The following is a 27,217-nucleotide window of genomic DNA, read 5'->3' as shown; positions in this document are numbered from 1 at the left end:
GTACCCATATTATGTAAAAATGTATTCCTGGTTTCTAAAGATAGGTGCTAGTGCAGATAAAGAATCTGAAAAGCGAGTTTGCTGATAGAGGGGCAGTTTTTGACCTTTGTGCAGTCAGAGAACGGGAGCAAGACTGGGTCACAAACTTTGCAACAATAAACAGGGATTATTGTGTTTGCTTTTCTTTTGCTAGGATAAAGAAGAGAAATTCCTTCTTATCTATTAGCTGTCAGAAAGAAAGAAAGAAAGAAAGAAAGAAAGAAAGAAAGAAAGAAAGAAAGAGGCTCAGCTTAGAGTGAAAGTTTTGCCGCAGTAAGGACTGTAGATATTTGTGTTTTCTTTGTTCCACAGACAACATAAGGAATCATTGCTTTAGAAATAATATTTCTGTGCCAAAGAAATTGTGTAATCTAAAAACTAAAACTATAGCTAAAAACACAGCTATAGCTAAACACTGTTAAGTCCTATTGAATTAGTTAAGCATTTTCAATCACTGCAACCTAAAAGTGCATGTCTGGGTAGCTGGATTGCTGCACTGCACTTTTGGCTGAAAAACAGAGATATCTATAGAGTTACTTAATGTTGATTAAATCCTAGTTAATGGGATCAGAGCAGCAATAGGAAATGGGTCTTGGAATAATGTTTAAAAGTCACTAATTGGATATTTCACTAATTATATATCCCCACAATTTTTGCAATAAGTATACAAATATTTAGCAAAGTTCAAGTGTCATTTCCATCTGATCTCAGTTGCTGATATTGTTTGTGAAGTATATAACCCATTGTTAACATCATCTTGCTCGTGTTTGCAATATGTTATTTGTGTGTGTGAGAGAGAGAGGGAGAAAGAGAGGGAGAGAGAGGATATTGATCTGGGATAAAATGTTACAGAAAACAATACGCACCAGCCCCACCAAAATAATGGTGAAATATATATACAACATGATATAATTCTTAACTAAAATACTTCATCCTTACAGCTTGTTATAAAACGGAAAGTGTTATATTTACTTCTCATATTTATTGCTGCCCACTTTTTGTTCCACTTGGACTTGACATTCGAGGTGATTTATATGTTACCCTGGAACTGCTTGCAACTTTTGTTTCTTGCTCACGTTAATTCACACAAGGTGGCCATTCACAGATTTCAGCCTCGGCAATGCCTGTGATCTCTGATGCTCCAAAAACGGATGCCAATCACAGCTGCTGCTTTAGTTTTCCATGTGCTAAGGGCTGCTCGCACGCCAAATTGTTCATATGGAGGAAAAAGTAACCTGTGAAAAGTATCCTGTGAACTAGATATTAAGAGCCTATAGATATTCCCTTTATCACAGAGTCTAAAGGTGATGTCCTGTTCAGACTTACACAAGTTGCCTTGACATAATAACCATGCTTCATCACGGTATGATCCCAATGTTTTATTTTTGTCCCATTTTGCCCGACTCACCATGCCACACTTCTAGGGGCATCACAACAATTTGGTAAAGTCTGGTTTTATTTGCCACGGGCCATGAGATTGCCATGACACAGTTTAGAAGTACTGCAGAGTTCAGAGACTCGGCAAAGGTTACCCACAGAGAATGGAAAGGCATAGAATGAATGCACACCCACACAAATAAAACAACCCAGTTGGCCTTTTTCACAGAGAGTGTAGCATGGGGCCAGTGAATTTCAAGCGCAGGGCCATTTCAATCAAAACTATTGTGATGTGTGTATTTGTCTGGGTTGTGGGGTTTTTTTGGGGGGGGGAGGGAGGGGTAGAAAAATCCACTTTCTCTAACACAATTCTATTTAATTTTAGGTTTTGTAACATTTTCCTTCATGTCTGCTATACATGTAATTCGGGTTGATCCAGTAGGAACAATTCAAATACCTACTGGATAAAGCACTTGAGAAGACTAATGGCCAATCGTTATGGATTATTGCCATGATTCTCAAGGAATTGTATACAACTTCGCTGTGTATGGGCTCTAATGAAAGGGTTCCTGACAACACTTTCAGCCAATTGTACTGACAGCTGCATTCTTGGGGAGAACACATTTCCAAAAGGTGATTGAACCTATCTGACAAAATGGGTCAAATTGCGCTCCCAGTTACAGCCACACAACACTCTTCCCTCTGCTAGACAGATAAATTGCTGAGTATGAGCAGCTACTTTGGGAGAATACATCTTGGTACATGTTATATCTCCTGCCATGTGAGCAAAAAAATCATTAAAGCCTTTCCCTGGAAGCAGTTGCAAGCATGAAAATGGACAGGGGTGCAAAATTCAGCACCGGGAAAATCTGAGCGTTTATCTTTCATTTGCTTATGCAAGTTTCTAGCCCTTAAAAAAGGTATGATATAAACTACAGCATGCCACAAATAGAAAACAGATTCAGTGCAGAAGAAGGCATAGAAACAGCTCTAGAATGCGCCAGAAAAGAAGCCAATCTATATGTTTACATCGTAAACCAAAACTAAAAGGTCTCATTCCCAGCCAGTATTACCAATGATCAGGGATGATAGGAAGCATAATACAACAACATCTGTGGGTACCAGGTTGAGAGAGCAGCTAACACATCAGATTTTGGAAAATTCTCTGGCCATTTGATAAGTTTCAAGAGCTTTCAACACCTCTCCGCCCTGTTCTGAAGCAAATAACTGACTTGCTTGATGTATTGCATACCACTCACTAAGGTTGTACAAATGTTGAATCACACTTTAATCCACTTTGGCTCTAAACCAAATTTAAGTGTCTTTTTCTGGCAATAGATCTTCCCAATAGGCTACTATGTCTGGATTCAGTCTAGTCTGATTGAGTAATGATTTGCTTTTGCCTTGCATGTTGGAACAAAGACTCTTCCAAGCTTCAACTGCGCCCATGGATGAGTGAAACTGGTAAATCATTCTGTATACTGACTAAAGTGAAATATTCCAAGGATGCACCCTTAAAAGACGCACTAGGATTTATTATTATTATTATTATTATTATTATTATTATTATTATTATTATTACTATTATTATTATTAAATATATTTATATACCTCATAAGCATTAACATTTCCAAGCAGTGTACATAGAAATAAAGCATACGGAAAATAAAGCAATAACTAGCCATCACAAAACAAAACACTACCTTAAAATGCACAAGGCAACAAGAATGTCTTTGTCAGGTTCAGCCAGGAAGATGCCTGTCTAAACTCAGATGGGAGGTAGTTCCACAGGATTGGATCCACAGCACCGAATGCATCTGAGTCATGGGGAACCACCAACAGAAACCCCACCAAAGGTCTCAGTGAACAAACAGGAACAAAAGGGATCAAGCAGTTTGTAAGACATTCGCAGCCCAAACTATTAACGCCCTTGTAAGTTAATACAAAAATAATGAACCTGGCCAGTAACATGTGGGCAGCCAGTGCAAGCTTTTTAGCATCAGAGTTATGTTCTAGTGGTAGTCCCCATCAACAGACTAGCTGTAGCATTTTGTACCAGCTGGAGCTTCCAAACCAAGCATCGTCTAAAGCACACCGTGATAATCATATCCTGTCTTTTGCACCCAACGTTGATGCAATTGCTTTAAGTGGTGAGGTATGCATCAACAGAGTTGCATTTTCAAATGCCAATGCCAGCTCCGCTTGCATAAGATGCATTCAGTGGTGCTCCCTTCCGGACTTGGGCCCCTTCATTGCTTCTGTCACTTCCCATTCATGTCCATTCCCTCTAGACCAGGCTCCCCCAACCTTGGCCCTCCAGATGCTTTTGGCCTACTACTCCCATTATCCCTAGCTAGCAGGACAAGTGGTCAGGGATGATGGGAATTGTAGTCTCAAAACATCTGGAGGGTCAAGGTTGAGGAAGCCTGCTCTAGACCCAATCTGTTCAGCTACCTAGAGGATGAGGTGAGTACTGTTCTTTCATCTACTCCAATCACTTCTTACTCACTTGAAGAGAGCAAGTGAACAGGAGAAGGATCATTGGGGCTCTGAGGTTTGGCATTGGGTCCCCTGATGGAGTGTGGGACTTGGCAGGTATTTGATCATAACAGCCCCAGCTGGATACTAACTGTTGAATTTTATTTGTTTTTTGGTTGATAATGACCTTGGCCCAAAATATAGCTGTGTGTGTCTGTGTGTTGCCAAAGACCAACCAGAATTCAAGTTAAGAGAGAAACGTAAAGTTTTGAAAGCAGGGAATTTCAAGTCTGGCTTGAACTGCATTTCTGCCTTTTCATAAAGGCCCTGGAGTGTGTCTAACTTAAGTTGCAATTTTGGTTGGCAGAGATGATTTAGAGTTCCCATTTTTCATGGGGAAGAAGCTGTGAAATTTTCTGGACTCTTTCTGGAACGTTCTGTAAGACTCACTTAGTCTCAGCGTGCACCTCAAGATGAGTGACCAACTGTGCGCATCCCATGGTGTAGCTGAAGTGAGGCAAAGCATTTCTTCCTGAAGCTTTGTTTTCCCAAAGGCAGAACATCCGATCAAGGGATTCCCGCTAAGCGTTCAGGAAGCCCCAAGGTTTTTGCCAGAACACAGTTTCAAAACCGCTGTGGTAAGTTCTGAGCGGCAGACAACTAGAAAGGAACTCAGTACAGAGACTAAAAGGCACACTGGGTAAAGCTCTCTCAGGAATGTGACACTGTGGACAGGCTCCCAGTCTGAACCCCTTTTGCAGAATACGTTAGCATATGGTACAATCCCAGTGGTGTAAACCACGGGGATGGGACCTCAGGGAGCTGAACTCATTCTTTCTTAATCTCCAGGGCTTCACTAGCAGCACTGCATCAAATCAGGTTTCATGATCCTGGCCTACTTTACTGAATAGGTGATGTAACTGTGTAGTCGCCATTGTGTCGTTTCCAGAGTCTCATCTTGCCAGTGCTTCTGCAGAGGGATTCCCTTTGCGCCATGCTCTTGCTTCCTCATCCCTGCTTCCACATTCGCTCCACCTCCAATACATGCCTCACCTCCTCAAGAGACACTGCCCTTTCAAGCTCCTCCTCCAGACCCCAGTCAGCCATTTGCTATCAGTTTTTGAGGGACTTGATTGGTTCCTGGTTTCAGCCCTCTGATCTGGCCACCAGTCCACCTTGCTGCCTCCTTTGTGTTCTTCAACCCTAAGTCCTAACCCCTATGCCAGGGATAGCAAATCTCAGCCGCGGGGGGGGGGGGGGAGGCAAATGCAGTCCTCTAGGCCTCTTTACCCAGGCCACACCCCTCACTACCTCTGCTCTGTACCTTTGTACAGAGTGCCTTTGCACTCTTCAAGTGCTTTGAAGTTTGATAATTCATCTAGACCCAGGTTTCCGAAACTTGGGTCTACAGCTGTTTTGAAACTACAACTCCCATCATCCCTAACCACTGGTCCTGCTAGGTGGAGATGGTGGGAGTTGCAGTCCAAAACAGCTTGAAACCTAAATTTGGGAAACCCTGATCTAGACATAGGTGTAAGTTTGTGTGTATGTGAGTAAGAACCTCTGAATTTTGTGTAGTCTATCTGATAAGAATTAGCTCAGTTGCTTCACCCACATTTTGCTTCTGGCCTTCAGTGGGCAAGCAGCCCTGGAGAAGTTCTCCAGGAGCTAATGTAGACCTCAGGCTGAAAAGGGTCCCCTGTTCCTGCCTTAAACCATCTACTAATCTTATGATTCTTTGCTTAGCCCCACTTCCATTCTCATAAAAATGTAAACTGCTCACGCCCCATTTCCTTACACATATTAATTTTACCGTCCCCCTCTCCCTTTCGCAGGACTATAAAATTACTGTACGTATTCCACAACGGCTTTTCTTTCTAGAGTGCATTGTTCCTCTTATTGCAGTGTGTAACGAGGCTGTTGTTTGCAAGCCCTGCAGGGAATACCTAATTAAAACAAAATTATTTTCATTGTTAGTGAGTTTTTAAAATTCTCTAGCGTAACTCTATTAATTTAAGACTGGCTTCGATGCTGCATTTGGCTGCTTTCTCAGGTGTCTCCCTAGCATCAGAATCATGTGATACTGTGACATGTGAGCTGGGATCTCTGCCATGGCAAACCTCCGGGATCCCCAGAGCATTGGGAAATGGCATAAATTGCAAGAGCTGAGATCCATGAACTCTGAACACACAGCATTGCCTACCCAAATGCAGACGCCAGGAGGGTCACTATACATATGTAAAAGTGGGGAAATCAAATGTGCAAAACAGCTTTGAGATGTAGCACTCCAGACTTTTAAAAGGCAACGTGAAATATTCTTGTTTTCGGGTTGTTGTTTTTTTAAAAAAGGTGTAACGGGTGAAACAAAATTTCCAAACAAGTAATACTTTGCATTTTGCATCATACGGTTACCTACACAAATCAATTTTAATGACTACTGGTCTAAAGTATTATTTAATAAATGGCAAAATCATTGAGTTACTCAGAATACTTGATAATTGTTTTCTTTCTCTTTTTTTTCAAAATAAATTCTACACATGACTAAGGAAACACCCATTTCCATTTGTTTTATGTTAAATCAACATCTAACCACTCTGGTGATTTCATTCAAAGAAAACAGAAGGAACGCATTAGCTTTGTGGTTAGAGAGATTGATGGGCTTCAAACATTTTAACATGGATGAGGACTCCCCCCCCCCCTCGCCCTCCCAACTATGGAAGCCGATGTTTTTAATTTAAACAGATTCTGGTGAAATGGAGATCATTTGATTCAGCAAAGCTATTCCTCGTTCCTTAGGCAGAAATTAAGTTTAGTATTTTTAATTAACTAATATTCGAGAGGAACCTTTGTTTAAGGAGACAAAGAATACACAACAGAAACATTTCTGAGGGGAAAACCAGACATGACATGATTACATAGTGGGTGGGTGGTGTCTAGGAGCACATGAGAAAGAAACACTGTGTGCGCGCGCGCACACACACACACACAGACAGACACTGTCTCCCATCAGTATATTGCCCTAGTTCAGCCTTTCTCAACCTGTGGGTCCCAGATGTTGTTGAACTACAACTCCCATCACCCCTAATTAGCAAGGCCAGAGCTCAGGGATGATGGGAGTTGTAGTCCAACAACATCTGGGGACCCACAGGTTGAGAACTGCTGCCCTAATTCCTTCTGTCCCTTTTGCCATTTCTTTCATAGCTTCAGGGAACAGAGCATAGTCCAAACTCATGATCTGCTGGGATTAGTGAGTTTGGAATAGATGGACCTTGGGCTACCACAGCTGAGCTGGAGATACACTGGCAACACTCCCTTAACTTGGCTGAGCCTGGGCTACACTAGCTCAGCAGGAGTTCAGCCAACAGAAATTAAACTGGCAGAATTTGTGCTGGCATAAGTCCCCCAAAGGGTGGGGCAAGGCAAGGAGCGACTTTTGCCTATTCCAAACTTCAAGTCAAGCCATGTGACTTGGCATCCTGGCAAAATTTATGCCAGCAAAAAGGGTTGGTGTACGTCAAACTATGTTTTGAAAGCTCATCGTCCCACTTCCAGGTTCAGAGCAGCTCAGCTGGCAGCAGCACAACTCCTGAATGGCATTTGGAACAGGGGTAATTTATGTCAGTTTAAGGTGTGTTTTTTTTAGACCCCTGACCATTAGGTCCAGTCGTGACTGACTCTGGGGTTGCAGCGCTCATCTTGCTCTATAGACCGAGGGAGCCGGCGTACAGCTTCCGGGTCATGTGGCCAGCATGACTAATCTACTTCTGGCAAACCAGAGCAGCGCACGGAAACACTGTTTACCTTCCCGCCGGAGCGGTACCTATTTATCTACTTGCACTTTGACGTGCTTTCAAACTGTTAGGTTGGCAGGAGCTGGGACCGAGCAATGGGAGCTCACCCCATTGCAGGGATTCGAACTGCCGACCTTCTGATCAGCAAGTCCTAGGCTCTGTGGTTTAACCCACAGTGCCTCCCGTGTCCCTTCCAGTTTAAGTTAAGCCAGTGTAAATTCCACCAGATTCCTGTACTCAGGATGGCTCTGCCCCCATGCTAATAAAAAGAAAGACAGAAAGATTCTGTCCTCCTCTTCCACCTGATATGCTTTCAACTGTTCCCCACCCCCAGTGGTGACTAATCCATTAGGGAGAATGGGGGCACTGCCACTCCTGAACCTGTCCTCAACCAGGCCCCACCTGCCTGCCTTTTTACTTCCAACTGGTCCAGGGAGGGATACTGCCTGTCACCTGCCACATCCTTAGTTGTCCTTGTAGAACTCGTCAAGGAAGAGGATGGAGAATTGAGAACTAGAATTAGTTAGCTCTACTTGTCAGAGGAAATGGGACGGGGACCTCATTATTCTGGCTTCTGCCAGCACACTGCATTAGTTAAATTCAGGCTTTAATCTCAGATGTAGTTTTCTGTCTGCTATTATTGCTTTCAACACTACTCATAATTACTGGTGATTGTTATTTCATCCAAATTACAGCTTAGCACAAATGTGCCAGCTTGTGTACACCCCCGGAGCACATTGAGGCTGCCTTGCTCCTCCACAGAGGTTTTGCCACTGTGCCATAACAAGCAAAGGCATGGCTTGGCTTAGCATGAGGGTAGCCAATGTAGTACCCTCCACATGTTGGTGGACTACAACTCCCATCAGCCCCAGCCAGCATGGCCAAGAGTGAAGGATGATGGGAGTTGTACTCCAGCAATATCTAGGGGGGGCAGCGGCACCACTTTGGCTTAGAGCAGTGGTTCTCAACCTGTGGGTCCCCAGATGTTGTTGGACTACAAGTCCCTGAGCTCTGGCCTTGCTACCTAGGGGTGATGGGAGTTGTAGTCCAACAACATCTGGGGACTCACAGGGTGAGAACCGCTGGCTTAGAGGTTTAGACCTCTCCGAACTAACCGTGAGCCATAACCAAGGTTTGCTGTTGTGCCACGTTAAGCCAAGCCATGGTTTGGTTCAGTGTGGTGCACAAAACCAGGCCATTGGGGGAGGAAAAATAACCCATGTTGCTTAATTGAAAGGAGGTATAAATGTGTTTAAATATATACATAAAAATGGTTCTTTCTCAGCTCAGGAACAAGATTGTATTCACTTCATCAGTACGTGTCTGGTAGTGAGTCCTTCATGCAATCAAACCAGGAATGAAGCCCACTCCCACTTCAGAGCAAAAAGCCTTCGAGCTGACATTTTACCATGCTTCTGTCAAGCCACCTGGTGTGAATCTAGCAGCTGCAAGAGCTGTCATTTTTGTTTCAACAAATATAAAGGTCTCTGATTCAGTCGTTCTTCTCTCCCCCCCCCCAATTACAAATACCTGAAGCAGAAGGGTATTAATATCAGTAAAGTATAGGAAATCAAAGATATTACATTTCCGTCTTCTCCCCACTCTCCTTAAATAAGCATTTGCTTTTAAATCTGTTGGTTTTTGACAAATACTGCTCCAGTCTGATTGAAAGCCCGGTTCCGCCTTTCTAAAAACAGCAGTCAAAAGAGTGATATCAATGCCATGCTACTGTTGCAAAGAACATCAATCACATGCCTAATAGTAGTTCTAATTATATACTCACATTAAATAATTCATTAAGATGCTATTGAAGATTTCCAGTACAAGAACTGTGCAGCCATTTATAGTCTAATTGACACCCCAAATAAAAAAGTTGCGGGGAAATGGTATGAGGGAACAGGTTATTCTCAAACGTGAGGATGCAAGAAACACCCATTGGCACAAGCCTGATCGTCTATTTTGTATAAGTTTTACAAATGCCATGTTAATGGAAGAGTTGCGTGGGAATTGTTCCTTTTCTGCTTAGCTTTGCTCTCTATAAATTTGGAATAAAGTCCATAGACATCTTGTGCAGTAAAGGTAAAGGGGCCCCTGACAATTAAGTCCAATCACAAATGACTCTGGGGTTGTGGTGCTCATCTCTCTTTACTGGCCGAGGGAGCTGGCATTTGTCTGCAGACAGTTTTACCGGGTCTTGTGGCCAGCATGACTATAGCAGTGCACAGAAACCATAGCAGTGCAGGGAAAAAAATAGGTACCACTCTGGGGGGAAGGTAAACGGCGTTTCCGTGTGCTGCTTTGGTTTCACCAGAAGCGGCTTAGTCATGCTGGCCACATGACCCGGAAGCTGTCTGTGGACAAATGCTGGCTCCCTCAGCCAGTAAAGCGAGATGAGCGCCGCAACCCCCGAGTCGTCACGACTGGACCTAACAGTCAGGGGCACCTTCACCTTTACCTAGTATACAGATATTATACAGATATGAGTTTGATATGAGGCAGTGGAAGACAGGGGTGCCTGGCGTGCTCTGGTCCATGGGGTCACGAAGAGCCGGACATGACTAAACGACTAAACAACAACAAAGTATACAGATCCTACTGCCATTGCATGTTGGCAATAGGACTGATCCAAGGCTTTTCACTGCACCAGACTGGGAGATGCCCCCAATTCTGGTCTGGACAAGTGCTAGGGTGGTGAGGTTGCTACACTCTATCAAGACCCCACCATTGGCAGCCAGGAGTTAAGACTGCTACCTAAGTATTCTTGTTCCATGGACTTGGTGCAGGAACAGTCAAGCAGGTATTCCAGTTTGACCTTTGACATCATAACTAAAATCAATGACGAAATAAAACAAAGAAGCATGGGAGAATAAGTATGTAGGTCTCACAAACGCAGAGGGATACTGACTCAGTATGTTTCAGTGTTGTATATTTATGTCTTTGAGGCATAGCAGCACGCTGGATGTGGTACTGATTAAGGCAATATATTTTTTATGCTTATTTACACCACTCAAAAAGAAGAACTGAGCAGCTTGCACAGTATTAGCGAAAAGGAATCCGCAAATAGTGAGGAACTGATCTCTGGCCCCCTTAGCTTATGTCCATTCCCTCCCTCAGAGAAATTTCCTTAGAAATCAGATCATTCTTCATGAACTATCAAAACGTTGGCCATTATCGTTTTCATGAATGCCCATTTAAATTAATTTGCAACATGCTTTAACCTTGGCACTTTGCTGCAATTGTGTTCTGAGTTTACTGTAGCATTAATCATTAGAAATCTGTCATCACACAGTGGTTTATCTTGCTGCCAGAAGCACTGACACCAAGTCTTTTATTATTGCATGTTAGAGTAAAAGAGCCAAATTTCACTCTGACCATTCCTTTAAATTGTCTTTGCTTTGAAGAAAAGCAAGTAACCAACCCAAATTTTCTTCTGTGGGCCTTCGTCCTAGAATAGGATCTGTAATATATGATCCTCATAGATATAGATAACAGGGGTAAGCCTGTTGCGGTGCAAATTCATGAATTGTGGCTAGGATCCATAGAGCTACTTTAGGCATGCTGACAAATATATTGCTATTATTCATAAGTAAATAATAGCATATTCTCATTATCCAGGAGCTGGAGTCAATCCAATCTGTTTTGGACGTGGTCACATTCCCCTTTAAAAATGTTCACGTTGTAGGGGGGCTTTGTGATCCAGCCAGGCTTCCATAGCCTCCAACATCTCTCCAATGAAAATAGGGATGTCCTCTTCCATCATCACCATCATTTATACCCTGTCCATCTGACTGGGTTGCCCCAGCCACTCTGGGTGGCTTCCAACATATATAAAAACATAATAGAGCATTAAACATTGTTCCCTTTACCAGGCATGTATGCAAGTGCTGAGGGACCTGCACTGCCATTTAGCCATGGAGCAAGTTTTAAGGTCTTGTTACATATAAAACCCTACATAACTTTACCAGGCTACCTGAAAGACAGACTTCCCCTCTATTACCCAGAAAGGACATTAGTAAGATCAACAAATGGATGGAACCCAGTTAGTCTTGCCACAACCTGACAATTATCAGCTTGTGTTAATGCAATGTCAGGCATTTTCATTACTAGCACTGGTGTTAAGGAATGCATTTCCTACTGAAATAGAAGAGTCACTATCTGTCTTGCCATTCCACCGCTTTTGAAGATGTACCTGTTATACAAGCATTCCCTTTAATCTCTTGGCCTGAGTCTCCTGCTATAATTGCTGTGTTGTTTTAATGGGATTGGTTTTGTTTTAACTATGCATGCACATATTGTCATGCATGTATATATGAATAGGATGGTTTTGTTATGGATTTTAATATTGGATTTTATCACTTCAAGTTGGCGTAACTGTTGTTTATATTTCATAAAAGGGCTTAGAAGGCTATTTTGGCATTAAGCTGTGCATAAATTAATAATAATCATACAGGGCAGGACCTCCTCTGTGTGGCACTCTGACACTAAAACATCTTCCCAGTGGAAATCATTGGGCCACATTGCTGCTCACTTTTTGGTGGGTGCCTAGGATGGACTTTTTCCAACCGGCTTTTAAAGGTTTTATGTCTAAAATTTCAGAAAACTGCTTTTAGTTTGACCATATATTGATGAAACTGTGTGCATGTGCGATCCCTTCATAATTATCACGCCTTTAGTAAATAAAAACAATTCTAAAGAATGTCAGGATAGAATTGCTGAAGACAAAGGAATAAATGATTTTTTAAAATCCTAACTCTGAACATTACTCAAGGCTATAGAAATATAAAATTGTGGCATTTATGTGGAGTCAGAAACTAGCAGTTCTGGGAACTATTTTGCAAACCATGGCTTGTGTTAATCACAGTGAAAGCAGCTAATCCACTTTTCCAGTATTTCTGCCAGCAAATTAATAAGCAGTATTTTATTTTTTTATGAAAGTCATCCTATATCTGCCATTGAACCATACGGTTTAGCAAGTGAAGCCATGACACACATGGGATCTTAACCACTGTTAAGACAACAAACTATGGTTGTTGTTGCTTTGCTATACATTATACTTGTACCCAACCAGTGGCAAACATATCTTAGTTTACCTTTGCTCTGAATAGTATGAGTATATCAATTGTATTTTCTTAGGAGCATAATAGTTCACTCATTTGTGGTAGCCACAAAGCATTTCTTCTTTGCAAATGGACTTCCACTACTATTACATTGAAGTGTTTGGGAGCAGCTTTGTTTATAGAAATGAATTAAAACCACACAAATTTCACAATGGTTATGCCTTACGTTGTTTATATATTTCTTAGGAAATGCTTAACATTTTCTTCTAATCTATCATGAACAACACATTTTGAAGCGGGGGGCGGGGGGGGGCATATGTGTGCCACAGACATTTGCAGGCTCAGTTAGTGGTGCTGTACTGTCTCCAGCAGATGTTAGCTTAAGAAGCAATGCACAGCTGAAGTGCAAGCAGTGAGAAAAATCAGCTAATATATGGTGGCTAACTACTGAGATATGGAGTCTGTCGGCATATTTTGGGTGAAATGCAGCTAAGCACAACTCATAGAAAAGCCTCTATTTTTTCCAATGTTCCAGTTGATGAAAGTCATGTTTAAATGCCCTGTAGTTAGATTATTAACTTCTGCAAAATAGAAACAGATGTGTGTCTTAGTATGCCATTAAATTTATGATTTACATAGTACCCTTGAATGCATCAGCAGAGGCCAATGATTCTAATTTGCTCTAGATTTACAATAACCTGATCTGGCTTGTGTAAGTACTGCAACACTTTAAACAAAATTAGAAAGCCATTGCATTTTGTTTGATTAAAGATGCAGTTCTCATCGGGCTAATGAGAAAAGTTAGAAAATGTTTCTTCCTTTATGGATGTTTCTTTCATAAACACAAGCGCTATGTTTTATACATTTTTTGCCACTATTTTCTCATTTTAAGGATAACGTAAACCAATTGTGTTATGCTGGAATCTATCTGATATAATGCCAAAAATGAAACAAAAATGTGTAGCAAGTTTCCTTAAGGGGCGAGTAGCACCCTTCGTTTTCAAGGTTTTAAATGATATACATTAAAAAATTTCTTTCCCTGAAAATATACAATTTGGAGCTTGCTCAATTACTTTATGATACAACCATGTGCGTCTTAACCATGTTTAGTCAGGCTTCCAAATACAGTGGAACCTTGGTTGTCAAACGTCTCCATTGACGCACGTTTCGGCTTTCAAACGCCGAAAACCCGGAAGTAACTGTTCCGGTTTTCTAACTATTTTCAGAAGCCGAACGTGCTTCGCGGCTTCTGTTTTGAGTTCCTCTATTGTATTGAGGCTTCCGCTTTCAGTTTTCGGTTTTCAAATGTTTCGGAAGTTGAATGGTCTTCCGGAACGGATTACGTTCAAAAACCGAGGTTCTGCTGTACATATATAGAGGACTGCAGCTGCAATGCACAATGTTGCTCCACTTGCTTGAATGGCGCTGTTCAGCCTTGTTTTGTTGCATCTAATATGGCTGCAGGTAGCCCTCAGCCAAAGGGACGTGGGTGGCACTGTGGGTTAAACCACAGAGCCTAGGACTTGCCAATCAGAAGGTCGGCGGTTCGAATCCCCGCGATGGGGTGAGCTCCCGTTGCTCAGTCCCTGCTCCTGCCAACCTAGCAGTTCGAAAGCACCTCAAAGTGCAAGTAGATAAATAGGTATCGCTCCGGTGGGAAGGCTGCTCTGGTTCGCCAGAAGTGGCTTAGTCATGCTGGCCACATGACCCGGAAGCTGTACATCGGCTCCCTCGGCCAATAAAGCGAAATGAGTGCTGCAACCCCAGAGTCGGTCACGACTGGACCTAATGATCAGGGGTCCCTTTACCTTTGATAGTCCTCAGCCAAGTGGCTTTTTTGATAGTGACACCCCAGTTATGAAATGTCTTCCACCATGTTTGCGGTCTTTTCAGCACTAGGTGAAGACTTTTTTGTTTACCCAGGACTTTTAAATAGCCAGCGTTTTACGGGCTGCTATTGTTTTGTTCTGTAATTTGATTGTTCTTTAGTTTATGAGCTGCCCAGAGACCTTGTGGTCTGGGAAAGCTACATATCAGAAATGGTAATAGTAGCGGAATATTAATGTTGTTGTGATGATGGTGAAGGGGTAAACAAAATAGTTTAATAACTTTTCAGCCAGTGAAGGGCTGATTCTACAAGTATCTTTATCCAGTAGTTGATATGGGGATCACAAGCCAGGAATCTTCCTTTCTATTTATCCAACTAGAATGTGCACATCTTCCAAGCAAGGGAGGTATGGAAATTCTATTTCAAACAAGATGGAGAAACGGAGGAACAGGAATCACAAGTTTTCCTCTGCATCAGTCAATGTGCATTGCTAATTCTGAGCCAAAGCACAATGACGCCTCTATTTGTCAAACTTTCCATCTACACACCAAAGGGCAAATATTAAACACTGAAGCAATATAATGATTATATATTTTATATTATAATGTGAAGCAGATGCACTTTAAGGGGATATTGGCTCTGAACATCAGTGTGGCCTGCCATCATAAGCATCGTAGAAGTGAACAAGGGCCTGGTAAGTGGATTTGACTTTTCAGAACAATTAATATTTCAGGAATTTAATTATCAGTAGACAAAAAAACGTTAGGCTGGGCATTTAAGTTTTCAAAAGACATGTCAGATAGCAAAGTCTAATACATATACTTTGTGTGTGTGTGTGTGTGTGTGTGTGTGAGAGAGAGAGAGAGAGAGAGGAAGTATTGTTCTATAACATGTCCTTTTGATTTTGCTTAATCTCAGATGAAATGTTTATTAATTTCCCTAATCCTCCCATTTTAATTATATACAATTAAGCATAATTAAAACTTGAATATTTTAATTTTAATAAACATTTAATCATACGTACATTCTTTCTTTCTGTTTTCCCCTTCAAACACCGGCGCATAATATAAAGCCCGTACAACAAGCAACCTGCCAAACTAAATACAGCTCACCAACCAAACAAGTGGGCTACTTATAGGAATAAGTGCAAACTTTTTAAAATTTAATGTGTCAAAAGTTGTGTAGGTTTGGCATAATAGGTTTTGAAATTTGTTGTTCACTGTCTAGAAGACCCCCAGTAGTTAGAGCTGTAGAATAGGTTACAGTTGTACCTTGGATCCCGCATGCCTTGGTTCCCAAACAAATCTGTTCCCGAATGATCGAAACCCAGAAGTGAGTGTTCTGGTTTTTGAACAATTTTTGGAAGCCAAACATCTGGTGTGGCTTCCACGGCTTCTGATTGGCTGCAGGATGCTTCTGCAGCCAATCGGAAGCCATGTTTTGGTTTCCAAATGTTTTGGAAGTTGAACAGACTTCCAGAACGGATTCCTTTTGACTTCCAAGGTATGACTGTATTTGTTTCTGGTCAGTGAGAGATCACATGCTTTGCCTGAATAAGTCTCCAGGCTCAATCCTGGAGAATCACTGCCAGTATCAATCAAGCTTGATAGACCAGTGGTCTGACTTGGTAGCTTCTGGTGTTACTATCTCCTAGTTCAGGTCTGGGAAACATATAGCATTTCAGATACTGTTGGACTCCAATGCCCCAGCCTCCATGGCCAATGGTCAGGGATGACAGACTCCTTGTGTTCTCCTTATGCACTTTTGTAAGAATTTTGTTGCTCTTTTACACCTTGTCTACATTTTTGCAGTCAGTGTACAGTTTCCAGGTCATGTCCCATCCTGCCAGGATGCAAAGGATGGCAATTCCAGCATTTTAGGGGGTTGGATGAGATGATCCTCAGGGACCCTTTCAACCTATGATTCTTTGGGGGACCAAGATTGTAGCTTACATATGCATTTAGAACCAGTCCTGTTTTTGGATGCTCAAGTTGCACATGTGAACCAAGGCATTTCCCACCAACTGCAGGGCACCAGCTGTGCCCCCCCCCTTGAATGATAACTTCACCAGTTATTCACAATTTAGTTTTCTTCAGGTTAGGTTACTACAACGAGCTCGAAATGTGCCTGGAAGCCACAGCTGGTTCCAAGATACCTTGGTAAGATTATTAACAGGGGCAGCTCACACCAGTGTATTATCCAGGGATCCAGTGACTTTCAATACTTCATTCGAAGTGCTAGTGCTGGTATTTAAAGCCCTGAATGGCTTGGTATAAGGGTATATGAGGGATCACATGCACCCATCTCTTCCTACCCTTCCACTGAGATCTTCATCCATGTTCCAGGTGTCTTTACCTTCAGAGGTTAGGTAAGCCGCTACTGAGGTCAAAGCAAATCCCTTTTGGTTGTAACACTACCCCCAGTCAGTATGCTTAGTTCCTTTGCTAATCTCTTTTAGGGGCTGAAAGAGAATGCCTTTCTTCTTTGAGCTGTTTTTTATTGGTTGTATTTGTGTTCATTGTTATATTTCATGTGCTAAGATTGATCCTGTGGTGTAGGTTGTTTTACGACGAGATGTTTTTAACGTGAGTCACTTTGGAAAATTAATAGGGAAGGCAAATATATAAATGCATTAAATAAAAACAAAACAAAATTAATGCAAATTTGTATGCCCTCGAATTCAGAAACCATATACAGATTTACTCTTAAGCAATTCATTATTTTAACTGAAGTTAATGAGACTATTCATGTGTAGACTTTTGGTAAACTGGGGCATTGAACTCCGGAAGAAGAATCCACAGTATAAATTAAGTCAAAACGAACAAATCTTTTAAGTTGACTAAGTTAGACAAAGGATCCCTCTGGGCAATTTTTTAATGCACCTGAGTAACTTTTAGAACCCACAAACAATTGTTCAGATGGAATATGCAATCAAGTGTTTGCAGAAATAGAGCTTTAAAGTCGCATTCTAGTGCATGTTTTTAAAATCCTTAAATCAAAGGAATGTAAATTAGTGTTTCTGGTTGTGACCTATTCACTTTACTGTATGTTCTATATTACATCCTTTAACCTGTAAAATAGGGTGGTCATGCTGGTGGGGCAATGATTTCAGCAAACGCTAGTAATGGAAGAGGAAGTATTTCAATATCCATAGGGGTTGTCACTATTGATCTATATAAATACACAAAGACACACACACACACACACACACACACACACAGGATTTGTTAACTGCTGCTAGAGGTGAAGGATTCATAGGGCATGATGAAAACAATGAAATATATGCAGATATTTCCAGAAGGGTAGCTGTGTTAGTGTCCGTCTATTTCTTATTTTTTTATCCAGGCTTTCAGAATTTTTTATTTTAATTTTAATAGCATTTTGGATGAATGCTTTGCTTGCTGCCTTGAATACTATTTTGGAAATAAAGGACGTAAAGAGAAGAAGTACTCTCTTGCAGCACAAACAAGGTTGTAGAACCTTAAAATGAACACTTTATTAAAGCTTATACTGTTATATATATACTGCTTTTTTTTTCTTTTCTAAAAAAATGTTTAGGGGTACTCTTCATTTTCCTACTCATATTGAAATACTGCCCCTCAATGAGGCCAAACATAGATTCACAAAATGTTTAGGGGTATGTGTGCCCCTGCGTCCCCTCCAGAAAAAAAGCACTGGTTATACGACATATTCTATTCTATTCTATTCTATTCTATTCTATTCTATAGCTTCTGTGCAGTGCAACCCAACATGAGATTCAGGAAGCTTGAGATGGAGCATATTATACCTCTGAGCTCTTGACTCTGCCCAAATTAATGAAGATTAAGCTTTTGGAAACCAATGTTTTAACTTTCACTGAATTCACTGAGCACTGGTGGACTCTCCTTCTTTGGAGATTTTTAATCAGAAGCTGGATTAAGTGGGTTTTGTTTATTCTTCCCCCTTTCATGGATTCTTTAGCAGAGATTCCTGCATTGCAGGACGCCGGACTAGATGACCCTTGGGTTCCCTTCCAACTCTACAATTCTATTATTTTTCCATCTCAGTATTGCCATCTGTAAAGTGGAATGGCAATGCTCACCACAGGTTTCCTGAAGTTGCTGCACCCAGAAAGTACTATACAAAAAACAATAGAAATAATCTTTTCATGTCGCTTCCTGTCCGTAATCATGTGAGTCTTAAATGAGAATGAAGAGCTGTTGGCACCATATTATTGACTTCATTGTGAGCATGCTAAGTTGCATTTTATCTTAAAGAGGTTCGTTATTAATGTGTATACAATTTACATAACTCACTTTCCAATAAGCCCTTTGGCACAATCCTGCTCCTATTGAAGTTAACAGAGCTCTTTCCACAAGCTTCAGAGGATGCTGAGCTTGGCCTCACAAAGCTCCGCTTTGACAAGGCAAGGGAAGCTTTTCATTAGCTATTTGATGTTAACTGTCAATTATCTTCAAATGGCATCAGAAGAAGCATTTCTAATAAAAGGGGGACATGGATACGCTACATGATTATATAAAAGTCTGTTTTAAAGCATTTTTAGGTTGACTTTCTGCAATTAAGAAGAAGATGGAAGAGCCAAACGGTACTTAATGTTTGCTCTTTGCTCTTTATTTAATTTTTTAAAATGTAAAATCGTTAACATGGGGTGGGATTCACCAAATTAATTCCATCAGTGGACTCCCTGTGCAAGATCTTTTGCTTGTGTAATGGGGCTTCCCCCTCCTTCCCTTGTGTGCCCCCTGAAATTGGCTCAGGAGGGGGGCATTGGGAGAACCCATAGAATGCGCAGAGAGGGATAGGAGGTCATTCCTCTCAAGCTGATAATATTTGTGGGGACAGAACCTTTGCAATAGTATGTTGCGGAATTCCACTTCTAAAAGTAAAATACCGGATCATATATGGTTCTAAAAAAGGTGTGAATTAACCTGGAGACTTGAAAGTGGGTTTTGTTTATTCTTCCCCCTATAATATACACTAACTAACATAAAGAGATACCCTATCCACAAGCCAGTTAAGCTGACTAAAATCAGCTTAATGGAAATGTCAAATCAGCTTCAATCTCCATATTTCTACTTAAGGGAATTGTAAATCAAGCTAAGCGACATTTAGGTTTCCCCAACCCACTTTATCACCTCGGTGCAAGATGAAACAAGGCTAGTGGACTGAAATGCCCACTAACATTATTATTATGGCATATTATTTATAAGCTGATGTAAAGCCACACTAGCTTAACCTACTGAGCGTTGTTGGCTCTTAACCATTAAAAAGCAGCACAGCCTGGTGGGGGGGGGGGGGCTACACATCTTAGGATGGGCTTCCTCTACCTCGGCCCTCCAGATGTTTGAGACTACAATTCCCATCATCCCTGACCACTGGTCCTGCTGGATAATGAGAGTTGTAGGCCAAAAACCTCTGGAGGGCCGAGGTTGAGGAAGCCTGTCTTAGGACATGACTCCTCCTAGGAACCCCCCATCTTCCTCACCTCATTCACCCATTAAGGTCTCCATTCAGCCCTGTAGAAAATTCCTGGAAAAAAGGAAGTGAGGACTTCTCTGGAAGAAGACAGACCTATATTATGGTTTCCATGACACTGTATGTCTTTTTTTAAAAAACCTAAACAAAGAAGAAGAGTTTGGATTTGATATCCCGCCTTTCACTCCCTTTAAGGAGTCTCAAAGCGGCTAACATTCTCCTTTCCCTTCCTCCCCCACAACAAACACTCTGTGAGGTGAGTGGGGCTGAGAGACTTCAGAGAAGCGTGACTAGGCCAAGGTCACCCAGCAGCTGCATGTGGAGGAGCGGAGACGCGAACCAGGTTCACCAGATTATGAGACTACTGCTCTTAACCACTACACCACACTGGCTCCAAACGGGATAAAAGTATTTTTAAAGCTCTATCATTTTTAAAATAAAAAATATTTTTTTAAAAAAATATAAAATGCTATCAAAATCATAATAGTCAACTCATGAATACCAAAACAACCAGCAGAACACGGCACATATTTCCTCATGCCCAGCAAAGCAGCACCCAACTGCATTCAGGAGTCAACCTCCCTGAAGGCATCCCTCGAAAGCCACATCTGAACCAAGCAGTGAAAGGAAGCCAAGATGAAGCCTGGCAAATAAGCACTGGGGAGGATATTAGCAGTGGGCCTAGCAAGCTGGGAAAATAAGCTACTCTTGTGTGTTTTATCGTGTTGGCTGTTTTTATTGGTTACAGTGCTTTTAATACACTGAAGATTTTGTTTCAATTGTTTTATTGGATGGCTTTATTCTTGCTCCTTTGAGACTCGAGTCTTTCTTTGGAGAGGCAGCCTGAGGATTTTGAAACCAAACAAAGCAATCAACCAACCAAATAAATAATAAAACTCTTACACAAGCTCTTACACAATTTTTAAAGAAGCGACTGAAGTTTGGTCAACCTCCGGGAGCCGGGGAAAGAGTTCCCTCTCACTGGCTTACTTCCAGATCCCAAATGGCATGCTGGTCAGTCACTAGTTCTGAATCCAAAGGAGAGTTTTGTGCAACCTTCACCCTCGGATAGATTTGATGATTTTCCAAAAAGCACTGAGCTCAGTGGCCTCAATTATGCTTCACTGCAACTCCATAATTAGAACTTTCCCCTAATTTCTTTCACATTTACGTACACATGGCTTTTATTACTGACATGGCAAAGCCCAAAGTAAATATACATACATATATAGATATATAATAGCTCCCCTACTGGGTGAAGAAATATCATCGTGCCCACCGGAGAAACAAATTTGCAAAGAAACTGATGCAGTTCCCTGAGTGCTGGTTTAGAACATATTTGATACTCTGGATGTGAACTGGTTTAATAATGATTCCATCCTCTCAAGGAATCTCAATAAAGCAAAGTTGCACTTTCCCATGACTGCTGTTCTTTCAGTGGTCTTCTGTACAATCATGTATACGGCAAGTGTGCAAGCCCATTCATGGCATCGTCTAGAGCTTTAACTCGCGAGGCCTTTGACCAACAGTTTTGGTGCATGCATGTACAGAATGATAAAAGATAATAGAGAGAGTGGGAGGTGTGATTGAGGGAGGGACAGAAAAACTACTCAGATACAGTCTCTCTTCCCACAAGAATAGATGGCAAGCATTGAAATGGCACTGAACATACATGACATAGAGCAGTGATGGCCAAACGGCCCTCCAGCTGTTTTGGGACTACAACTCCCATCATCCCTAGCTAACAGGACCAGTGGTCAGGGATGATGGGAATTGTAGTCCCAAAACAGCTGGAGAGCCAAGTTTGGCCATCACTGACTTAAAGGGAAGCTAGCATTCAAAATGCCCCCATCTAGAAGCACCCATGTTTCCAAAAGAATGTAAAAACCCCCCTACCAAGCAACTCAGCCCAATTTTTTGTTACTGAACTTCCTAGTTCCGACAAAATATTTTGCTTTTACCAAAGCAAGCTCCCTGTTGAAAAGTTTCTACCTTCATTATTTAATTTCTCTTTTTCCCCTCCAGAGCATGCAGCCAACACAATCAGTTAGAGTTCTTTATTTAGTATGTTTCAGAGAAAAGAACACCTGCTGGCTTCTTTAATAACGAGTTGTCCTTACTTGAGTTATATATGAAAACTATAGCACAGAGGGGAGTTGAGAATAACCTTTACACATTAAAACTGTATTCCATTTTTTTGTTTTGTTTTTTAGAAAAACCTAGCCTCCATGGTGAAAAGTGCCAGAATAAATTTGTTAAAGCCTTTTTTGGCAAAATAGATCATTTCTGTTGTTGTTGTTGTTGTTGTTGTGTGTATATATATATATATATATATATATATATAAAACAGAAAAAGTGAAATTCAATTTCAATCTAGGCTTCTTGAAAAATGAAATGCTAATGTTATTGAAAGGAATGTTTTTCAAGAAGCTTTTAAATAGCATGTCTATGGGACAGGTTTTTTTGAAGTGTTTATCTTAACCATGTTTTCTGGGAGTTTCTTTGAACATGCTGCTCTTTTCAAGTGAATTGACTAAAGGATAGTCATTTAACAGTTGGTAAGTTCCATAGCTTTGTAGGTATTAATAAAGGTCCAAAGTCTACACTTTGAACTGATAAAATCTGGCCTGGGCTGAATGGAAAAGTTTCTTTATTCATTCTGCAGGCTCTTTGCTCGACTCAGGCACAAGACAGATGTATATACCTTGAATGGAAAGTCTAAGCCACCTCTTTTAGAATAGCTCTATAAACTGAAAATTGCATCAAAACCAGACGCAACTGGTTTTTCTCAATTTCCAGGAGAAGTTGACTATGTTGAATGCCAATTGGCAGGCTTTGTGACAATCATGAAGACACCTCCTCTCTCTTTCCTATGACAGTGATAAAGTTTCAGAGGAAACTAGGTTTGGCCACATAAATACCTAGGGTCCCCCCCCCCCTTTGGACTATAGAACTAGACCATAATTCATAAGACAGAACTATTTAGTTTATATTACAAAAAAAAATGAATATTCTGTGATTTCTTGGTTTTCACCTAGGAAGCTGCTTCATATAGGTTCTGACAATTGGTCAGCATGGGCCAATATAATCTCCTCTAGCAGACAGTACATCTCTAATGTACGAGGCAGAACTTTGCAATACCTTACAGCATTTCTCCAATGAAATTAGGGATGTCCTATTCAACAACAACAACAACAATTGTATTTATACCTTGCCCATCTGACTGGGTTGCCCCAGCCACTCTGGGCATTTTCCACTATATATAATAAAAATAATAAAACATTAAACATTTTTTAAAAACCCTTCCCTATTCAGGGCTGCCTTCAAATGTCTTCTAAAGTTTGTATAGTTTCTTATTTCCTTGGTTCAGGGGTCACATAACTCTATACCCTCCAACATTTCTCCGATGAAAATAGGGATGTCCTACGTGAAAAATGAAATATTCCAGAATCACATTTGAAACTCGAATAGCTTCTGTAAATCCAGGATTGTCCTTGGAAAATAGGGACACATGGAGGGTCTGGAGGCCTGAGACTGAACCTGGGATCCTTGGCATGCAAAACGTTTGCTCAACCATTAAGCAAGCTGAACTTTTTCACATTTGCTGTCATTTCTGGTGGCTGGACCAGCATTGCTCAATGGTGCCCAAAGACCATTCAGCTTTGCAGTTTTCTCTATATTATTCATAGAGAAACTAAAAACGTGCATGTGTTGTGGGGGGTGGGATCCTCCTTTGCTTCGCTTGGGTTTGAGAACAGCAATGTCTTCGAAACCACACACAGACAACACAGATAGGTACTGCTCCTGCGGGAAGGTAAACAGCATTTCTGTGTGCTGCTCTGGTTTGCCAGAATCGGCTCAGTCATGCTGGCCACATGACCCGGAAGCTGTACGCCGGCTCCCTCGGCCAGTAAAGCGAGATGAGTGCTGCAACCCCAGAGTCATCCGTGACTGGACCTAACTATCAGGGGTCCCTTTACCCTTTACCTTTATGCAAAGAAAGTGCCTGTTATTCCCATGGACCACACAGACCTGAGTTCCCCACTGTCATTTAAATCACAATGGATAACCAGAGACAGGAGAAAGCTCTTTGGAACTGCCAGCATTGAAAATAATGTCTCCTATTAGGATTTCCAGCAGCCTGTTGTATTCCAGCCAGCAACCCACAGCAAACAATAAGGTGCCACAGACAAACACAGACTAAGTGGCAGTCTCCATGAGCTTGTGTACTTTTATCTCTCTTCACAGTTGTGCAATGTTTACATTTTCATTTCGGGCGCCGTCTGGCTACCAAGCCGATGGGTGTGGTGTAGAAACTTAAATAGAAAAGAGAATTCCTTCAATGGCACAGGAGATGTAAAAGCGTCTCAGTGTAAAGATACCAGTAAAGGTTGGTCACACTGGGGCTGCCCAAACTATGCTTGGATTATGAGCCTCGCCATCACTTAAAGAAGAAAAGAAAAAAGAAAGGAAAGCTCTTTCTGAGCCTCCCAAAGCACAACTAAGCTGGCTAAACCAGTGTGGTGCATATCCTCCAACATTTTGTATTCCACCCCCATCACCATAATTTTATTATTTATACCCTATCTATCTGGCTGGGTTGCACTAGCCACTCTGGGTGGCTTCCAACATATATAAAAACATAATAAAATATTGAGCTTTAAAAAGGCTTTCCTATACAGGACTGCTTTCAAATATCTTCTAAATGTTGTACAGTTATCTCCTTGGCTCAGGGGTCACATAACTCCATACCCTCCAACATTTCTCCAATGAAAATAGGGATGTCCTAAGGAAAAGTGACCATAAAGAAGGCTGATCGCCGAAGAATTGATGCTTTTGAATTCTGGTGCTGGAGGAGACTCATGAGAGTCCCATGGACTGCAAGAAGATCAAACGTATCCATTCTGAAGGAAATCAGCCCTGAATGCTCACTGGAAGGACAGATCATGAAGCTGAGGCTCCAATACTTTGGCCACCTCATGAGAAGAGAAGACTCCCTGGAAAAGACCCTGATGTTGGGAAAGATGGAGGGCACAAGGAGAAGGGAACGACAGAGGACGAGATGGTTGGATAGTGTTCTCGAAGCTACCAGCATGAGTTTGACCAAACTGCGGGAGGCAGTGGAAGACAGGAGTGCCTGGCGTGCTCTGGTCCATGGGGTCATGAAGAGTCAGACACGACTAAACAACAACAACAACAAAGGAAAAGTGGGACATTCCGAGACCAGAATGGCTTCTATAAAACTAGGACTGTCCCTGAAAAATAGGGACACTAGGACGGTCGGGAAGGAGCTTGTGCTGTGACCCTGTGACTATGGCTCTGTTGAAAGGCCTGCCCACACACTTTCAGCAGCAGTTGCAATGCATTGTGGGAATGCTGGTGAAGAAAAGGAGTTTGCCTGCCTTTTATTTGCAAGACCTTGGACTCCCACAGCCTGCCACTAATGGTGGCTAGTCCTATAACAACCGGCTAATTATGGCTCCATGGGTGTCTGTAGGACCAACTAACTTTAAGCCCTGGGAAAGAAGAATGTGTGTGTGATTAAAGCTGCTATCCTATACACACTTACCTGGAAGCAAATCCTAATGAACTCAGTGGGATTTATTTCTAAGTAGACATGAACTGCATAAGGTATTCTAAATCTCTCAAGCTATAAAGATTTCTGGGATTGTTCCATTATCAGGTAACATGGCAAGATTGGTTGGTTTATAGATAAGGCATATGCGTTCAATTTCTGGCATCTCCAGGTAGGATTGAAAAAGAGTCTCTATGTTGCCAGGTTTTTGTTTGTCACCCAAGACTTTTATTTGACTTCCATTTTCTTTTCTTGACAGTTGCAAGACAAGCACAAATTTAACAAGTAAACATTTTCCTGTAACAACAGTATCTCCCTACCAAGACAATCCCTGGATGAAAATCTGAGTAATTTGTGAAATGCACAGGAGTCCAACTAAGAAAAAAGTTAACAGCCTACGTTGCTGCAGAATGCTTCTTTCTACCTTGTCCTTATCCAGTTTGGTGGGTGAAAATTTATACTTCAAAATTGACCCTCCCATGTTCACCATTTTCTTCAAACTTGTAGGGTTCTCCCCTGTCCTCATTATTCATTATGCACTACAAAAGTTACTTGTACAAAAGTTATCTTGTATTCTATGCCCCCTTTCGTCTCTCTGCACTATTAAAAGTGTGCTACATGATTGTTTTTTTCCTAGTAGAGGAGTGAAGAGATGTTTACATTCAATTTGACTCAGCTTTTTTAAAAAAGGTGATGATCTTTTCGATCATTACTGACAAAACTGTATTTTACTGGAGAGAAAACAAATGATTTGACCTTGCGAGCCACATAATACATCTCAAAAACAAATCTGCAGTGCCTTCTTTTTTTAATAGTTGTGATTTGCATAGCTGAACTTTGAATGCACAAAGCCATAAATAGTTGTGGAGCTCAAGCTGGCATATAGCCCAGCTACGGTAGGGTGCCAGACAATTGGGGCAGCCGCACATCAAGTAAGCTATTTGGTCGAACAAGGTGATGTCTGACAAAGAGGTTACAAAGCTGGAGACAAGAACTTGTCATTTATCGGGATAATCTACAGCTGATAAGTTGCACAGTGAGTGAACTACCTCTTGAAAAATAAGAGGGGGAGAGAGAGAGAGTGAGTGAGGGGAGCCTATCCATCTATTGTTTTTACTAATTAAGATGAATTTTATTCCTTAAAAATGAACTGAACAGTTAAGTGACACCAGTATCCCCAAAGCTATTTCTAACATATAAGAAGAAATATAGATATTTTACATTTCTCTGAGAGGTAAAAGCCACAATCTAACATGGTTTGCAGGAATTTACAGACGTTCCCATGAAAGTGTTATTGTTTATTTATTATTTACATAGCAGTGCTAATGTATATGATATTGTTTCAGTTAACAACAACAACAGCAGCACCGTCTTCTGAGGATCTTACAATCTAAGTTTATGTTGGAATGCATGTGGTATATGCATGGACTGGAGAGAATGAATGGAAGTTTTTAACCTTAAAAAAATAGTATTGTTGATATGTAATGAAATTCTCGGCAGTATATGGTCTGCATTTAACATTTACAGGTATCGGATCATTCATTAGCATACAGAGTGCAGGAAAAACGTTTTGATTAAAACCTAGAATGCTTTGACT

General features: G+C 41.3%; 1 protein-coding gene and 1 long non-coding RNA gene across 3 annotated transcripts in view; one reads left to right on the top strand and one right to left on the bottom strand.

The window, feature by feature from the left end:
- Window positions 1-27,217, bottom strand: part of ADGRL2 (adhesion G protein-coupled receptor L2) — a 339,276-nt gene that overhangs the window by 205,852 nt on the left and 106,207 nt on the right. The gene's annotated exons all lie outside the window — the stretch shown is intronic.
- LOC310679607 overlaps window positions 26,452-27,217 on the top strand; it is a 50,950-nt gene continuing 50,184 nt past the window's right edge. The window contains exon 1 of the long non-coding RNA XR_014512386.1: window positions 26,452-26,656. This is a non-coding gene — a long non-coding RNA (uncharacterized lncRNA). The remainder of the gene's footprint in view (window positions 26,657-27,217) is intronic.

This window comes from Podarcis tiliguerta, assembly GCF_965153285.1.
Source record: "Podarcis tiliguerta genome assembly, chromosome: 6".
In the NCBI taxonomy this organism is placed as follows: domain Eukaryota; kingdom Metazoa; phylum Chordata; class Lepidosauria; order Squamata; family Lacertidae; genus Podarcis; species Podarcis tiliguerta.
The sequence above is the reverse complement of the archived record's forward strand: the minus strand, read 5'-3'. Positions and strand labels throughout refer to the sequence as shown.